The sequence below is a fragment of the Ammospiza nelsoni genome, chromosome 2, assembly GCF_027579445.1.
Source record: "Ammospiza nelsoni isolate bAmmNel1 chromosome 2, bAmmNel1.pri, whole genome shotgun sequence".
Lineage (NCBI taxonomy): Eukaryota > Metazoa > Chordata > Aves > Passeriformes > Passerellidae > Ammospiza > Ammospiza nelsoni.
Genome location: NC_080634.1, coordinates 96176918 through 96183412, shown reverse-complemented (window position 1 = coordinate 96183412; position 6495 = coordinate 96176918). Strand labels below are relative to the sequence as shown.

At 38.2% G+C, this 6495-nt stretch overlaps 1 long non-coding RNA gene across 1 annotated transcript; it reads left to right on the top strand.

Moving 5' to 3' along the window:
• The first annotated feature begins 766 nt into the window (after window positions 1-766).
• LOC132070177 (uncharacterized) lies at window positions 767-4591 on the top strand. The gene is made up of 2 exons (XR_009417898.1): window positions 767-863; window positions 4379-4591. It is a non-coding gene; the product is annotated as an uncharacterized LOC132070177 (long non-coding RNA).
• The last annotated feature ends 1904 nt before the right edge of the window (window positions 4592-6495 follow it).

Here is a 6495-nt window from a genome sequence, read left to right as displayed (position 1 = left end):
ATATCTATAAATGTTGCAGCTCAGCTGAGATCCCACTGAGATGGAAATCTGTGTGAAGAATTTGCAGGTGCAAGGTTGTGGTCAGTTCTCCTGCTCCAGCTTCCTAACATCATAACCAGGAGAATATGTGGGATGCAGAATGAATTTCCAATGCCTTGTCCCCAGGGCTGTGGGAGAGGATGGAAGGATTGCTGCTTCCAAACATTTCTTTGGGTGTGTGGGGGAGGAGGCAGACCTGGCCTTGCTCACACACTCACCCCCCTCCAACCCAGCCCTGTATTCCAGCCCTGCAGTGGCTGCTCATCCCTGGCACAGCAGAGGCAATGATCCATACCCCAAATCTGGGAGCCCCTAACCCAGCTCCTGAGTGCCCACATTACTGGAGTCCCACCTTAGGGGAAGAGCCCAAGCTGGCCAAGGAGTATTTAAGGCCAAACATTCCACAAGAACACAACTTGACCTTGCCTCCTCTTGGAATTTCTATCAGCTGAACGCCACTGGCACCCAGGAATGGTAATTGTGTAATGTAGGTAGTTATGTAAGGTAGTTTGTGGTAATTGGGAGTGGGGCTGTGGCTGAGCCTCATCCCCAACGGGCCACAGCTGTGAGCAGCAGGTGAGCAGCACTGACAGCAATGAGCCATGGAGGGCCAGGGGCACTGACCAACCACCAAAGGGAGCAGAGGGCACGCAGGTGCAATGCATCAACATGAGGGTATAAAAGGTTAAAGAAGAAGGCAAGCAGATGCTTGAAGTCTTCTGAAGTGGTATGGTGTAACTCTGTGTGAGATGAAGTCTTCTGCTGTTATGTGCTAGTACTCTGTGCCTTATGGCCACCTCAGTTGTAACATGCTCTGTGACCGTGTAAGTCCTTTGCTATATGTTCTCTTTCTCTTGTTCCTCTAATTCTCTCTTCTTGGAATTTTTGAGTAACTTAAAATGAAATGGGCTTAGAGTTTGCTAAATTGAATGGACTGTGTTGATGTGTTAAGAAGTTTTTTACATTGGTTGAATGTTACTCTTAATTTTTGCCAAAGCTCTTTGGTTTTTCTGAAGTTGCCAGTAAAATTTCTTTTTGCTTCTTGGGAATATCTTGTCAGTACTTCTCCTGTGTGACTAACTCAAAGCACATGAACAACTGTAAGGCCTTTCCGAAGTCCTACTGAGTGAGTCTTTTGGGGACTAACAGGCTGTCAGGTGCTGTTTTCCTGTATGTCCAAGGGAAGGAAATACCCTCAATGATGAATGTAGGTGGTGAGTAATTTGAAAGGTGTCAAAGTCCTCCTAGTTAGTGTAGTGCTGCTGGGGAAGCAGCTGAATATCAGTACTAAGGCCAGTGTTCACATAAAAGAAGATGGCTATTTAACCATCTTTACAAGTACAAATCTAACAAGCTTTGTTTCATAAAACAGCAGATCAGATCCTCTCAGGATTATGTGGGGGCAGTACTTGAAAGAGTACTGGGGTTTGATTTTTTTCCTTAATTCAAGTTAGTGCTACCTCTGAGATTGTGTTAACATGTTAAATAATTTGCTAAAAAGAAGAAACTTAATTACATTCCTCCCTGAGATGCAAAAAGTATGACCAGAGGGAAAAACCAAGGTTTTCAAAATACAGGTAAAGCTGTATGAGCTCTATGGTAGAATACTGATAAATACAGGTATTTCTATACAGTATACCATTGAGCTGTATGGAAAAGTACTACCCAAAGGATCATCTCTCATCTTTATTGCAATGCCTAAAAATACCAAAAATAGGAGAACACTCCTGCTCAGGATAGTGGGCTGTGTTCTGCCCCCAGTATCATGCTGGCCCATTAAGACTGGTCAGGCTGCAGGTCTCAGGCCAATATGCATAATGTGTGCTGCTGTCTCCTCTGTTTCTAGAGACAGGCTATCTCTTCTTGGAACTGCCATACCTTTCAATTACAGAATCACAATTCAACATGAAATGTCTTAGAAAAGATAAAGCAAAGCCATAAAAATATAGGAATGGACCTTCAGGCAAAACGAAAAGTTTTTCCTATATTTTTTCCATTTCTTGTTTACCCTTTTTCCAGTATGTGGCAAACAAAAAAACAAAAAGCATTACCAACCTATCAACTGGCATGGTAGTAGATAAGACAACAGAGAAGAAGAAGCTAAAATGTTAAAACACTGTGAATAAAAGCTTAAAAATATTTAGTTCAAATGTCAAGAATGGAAGGTCTTTGAAATGCCATAGCTGAAAATATAGGGCCAGCAGGATACAAATTTTAGAGTATGGAATATTTTTCTAATTCTGATATTAAGAATACATTTATTTATACAATAAGTCATGCAGTAAAAGGTGTTTTAAATTTAAAATCTGTTTTAAAACCTCACTTGAAAAGTTGATAAGAAGTGCAGAGGAGTGATTGGAAAAACCTTTAATGTCTGTGAAAACAATGTCAGGTCGAATGACTGGATGATGATACACAGAAAGACTTGGAAAGTGAAGTTTAATTTTGGCAGCATTTTAAATGTATGTATTTGGCAACATCCTCAGCCAAAATGTATTACATAGGTGGCAGAAGACAGGATCCAAGATCACTTACTGCTTTTTGCTGGAATTGCATGAAAGTTCATTCACTCTAACTCATTCCTTTGCTTTTTACTCACTTCCTCATCCTTGGCAAGGGGAATGCAATGGAGAAGCATAGAAAAAGTGCTGTGAGGAAGGTCTTGTCAGATGATACCCCTGTGTATTGGGATAAGGTTTACAATAATTTACATCAGTAGAAAACCCCAGACTTATCTGCCAGCAGACTCCTGAAATCAATGGTCTGTAACTGCTTTTGGATTTCTTCTTTTCATCTCTCAATGTACTGCAAGAAAGAATGGATTTCCTAGGACCCCATCCGAAATAAGAAGTTACTGGCTTGTTTTGATTTTTTTTTTCAGAGAGTAGAAGGAGTAAGGAAATAATATATTGCCTCTGTTTAGAATTAGGGGATATTTATGTGGTTTGATATGATCTTGATCTACCACTGAAATAACCATACATATATGCATGGCTATGATTTGAAAGTTTCAGTGTTTTCTGACTTTTGCATATTATCAAATACATTGTATTGTTTTGTGGATTAAACTCTTATGGAAAAGGTGGTGAGCAAATAGAAAAGAAAGTGCTACCTAACAAAGAAGCCATCTGTTCTAATGCCACAAATAAAAAATCTATTTTGAATCACTTGCATGGCTTGTACATCTTGCCTTCTCAGTGTGCGTATACAGTACATTTAAGCTCAGATCAGAGACCTTCCTGGTTGGCATTGGCTAAAGACTCTGTGAATATGCTGAAGATATGGGCTCTGAGAAAGAAAAAAACAAGCTGCTGAAAACAAAATGTTAGCACTTTTGTAAATCTGCCAAGATTTTCAATATAACTGCCAACAGTTTGATGTTCAGAGGAACTCGGCAGAATTGCTAGCATGCATGCTGCATAAATGGCTATTCATTAGAAAGATGCTGTAGTTTATATGTGACTGCTTTCTTTGGCTGTCTAATATATCGAGTATGGTGCTTGTTTTGTACTGTGAAAAACTTTCTCCATTACCATAGTAACCTCTTGCATGTTGGCGGAAGCTGATGTCATTCACGGTATTATTCATTCTCAGTGAATTGGTCCTCAAAGTGCTAACAAGTTCCAGGGAGATAAAGAACACTAAGTATACATTCTGGTTAAACACAATTTAACCCCTTTACCTCACTGGTTTCCTGGAGATAAATAGGTACATATATTTGATATATACATGTATTTAATTCCTTTAGTATTTCTTTGGTATTGCTGAGGAGAAAGGTTAAAATGGCACATTTGTCTAGCATAATACTGGAATAAAGTGAAAAGGCAGTAGTCCTATTTATTCTCAGACATCTCAGTATTGCAGGTCAACCTATTGAAGGAAAAATAATTTAGCAGTCTTTTCTATTTAACTATTCACCTAAAATTCCTTCATTCTTCATCATTACCAATAGTAGCTATTGTAAAATAAAAACTTTTCTCTAAGTATCTTTAACACATTTGCTTATTAAACAAATCTAAAATTTTAATAGGTTTTCTTTGAACATATTCTTCAGGTACTCTGTTATTGAAGTACTAGCACAAAACTAGGCATTTGGTTTTGATTGGAGTGGGAATAGGATCAAATTGTAGAAGAAGACAACTCTTATCTTATCTGTACTAATATATAACCTAGAAACCTTGGTATTTTCTAAAAAATCCCTTGTCTTTGAACTTCATGTCTCAGGTGCAGCGGTGTGGGGAGGGGGGTGTGGTAGCAAAGGGCTATTAATCACTTCCAGGCCAAGGACAGGGAGGTAGAAAGACATTATCCTCAAACTTTTTCCTCTCCCTTTCCACAGTATCTACACACAAACACAGGGAGAAGGAGACTGTCTGTGTCAAAGTCTGAAGGGGCAGAAAAGAAGAAACAAGCCTCCCTTGCTGTGCTGAGTGCAGCTGTGTGACTGCTAGAAGGGGAGACAAGGGTGGCATGGAAATAAACCTGTTAGAGATTGGTTCCACTGGATTTGTTGAAATCCCCTCCAGTACAGCCTTACTCAAAGAAGCATAAAGTCTACTGTACTTTTCTCTACAGTTCTATAGAATGTTTGCTGGTTCTTTACCAAGGTTCTTCTTAGATAAGGGAAATCTGATCCTCTGTGGGCAAAACCCATCCAAAACTTAAGCAAGGCACCACAACAAATTGCATGAAGGTCTATAACTAAAGCAATGGCTCAGCACTTCTTCATTGAAATACCAATGATGGCATCATGTGTTTATCAGATGAACTGAACAGGAGAGTTCATCGGTATTGCTGTGTATGGGCTGTCTAATCTCAGGTGCACACCTTCCACTCTGCTGGTGCAAGGTCAAGTACAACAGATCTCTGGGTGATTTTGTCAAGGCTGTCATAATAAGCATAAATCTAAGCTGAGAATTACCAACAGTGCTGAAAGTGTTTGCCTTTTACTTCAGGGAAATGGAGATAATGGTGGACAAGACAAGCTGACTCAGTCTAAACCCTGTATTTGTTGCCTACCAGTAAAGAAGCCTGTAGTTGAAGAGAGCATGAATACCAGAGCTGTGGTGGTGTTGTAATAAGAATATTATTAGTAAAATCAATCTTTCCTTGGTCCCTGTATGCAGTAAAGGTATCAGTTTGTTGAGCTGAAATGACAATGACCCTTCTTATTTCTTCATTAGTGTTTTCTTTGCTGTTTCCAATAATTTCTTTTAAATTTGTAGATTAAGGTCACTTGCTTTGAATCATACAATTTAAATGAATATTGATTTGCTGATTTAAACTTCAACACTACCTCACAGAAGTATAATATCCATCTTTATCTGTTTTACTTTAAAAATAAGTATTGAATTTTGTGCATGTATAAAAGTTTAACTAAATCAGGGTCTGAATTTCCCAGCCTTGCCACTACTATTTTAATTCCATTAGTAGGACATTTGAACAGGGATTAAATGGCTTGTGAGAGGTTTCAGAGATCTAGTAAAACAAATGGAAATATATATTTTTTTTTTTAATATGCCTAATTGATTGGTTAAGCCATCTGAGGAATTTCTGTTCCTTGTGTGGAAAATTTTCTGCCCTGAAATGTTAATTCAAATAAGAATATGTATGTTCTATTTGCATTATTAATGTAAAAAATGAAATGAAAAGCATTCTGTTATCCAGGATGACAGATAAAATTCCATTTGTGCTAGTGGTAACCAGAAAATTTCAGGAACCTGCCAGAAAAATGTGTAAATCACCTTCTTTTTCATTTTTCCCAATGACTATAAAAGTGGCTAGCAAACACTTTATTTTTTAAAGAAGCTTTAAAGTAATATTAAAAAGCAATATTTGGCAGAAATTTAGAAAAAAATCATGCTGGACAACAATCAGGATAAACAATATTTAAACAATGTTGTTAAACAATATTGTTTAAACATTGTTTAACAATATTTTTTCTTTTTCCAAACAAAATGGAGAGTGCTGGTGCGGTTCATTTGACTAAATGATTAGTGGCACTACTGAGAATCACTCACTTTATTCAGACTACCTAAGGTTATGACATGGGTAGATTAATCTAAGAAGTTCCAACAAGAACCACCTTTACTCCCAGTCCTTCAGACCGATTCAAAGGAAACTGGATGCAGATGGTCGAATTTTAATTTTTTTTTCTGGATATATGAGTTTCATCCATTATATTTGAGTAGCTTCACAAAACCTGTAAAGCCAGTTTCAGCCTATTCCTAGAGTGTGAATGCCCAGCAGATATTGAGCTGTTGCTAGAACCATGGGTGAAATTCAGGAAGTCTCCATGAAAGATATTAATCAACAGCCAGTGGAGACTGCCAGGCTGATTTTTCCTGTGGGGTGGAGGAATACCACTGCTGACTGAAGGCACTGTCTGTCACAGACATCTTTTATGAGAAATCCTTTCTTTAGGATTTTTCCTCCTGAGAGGCTTCAGGAACAAAA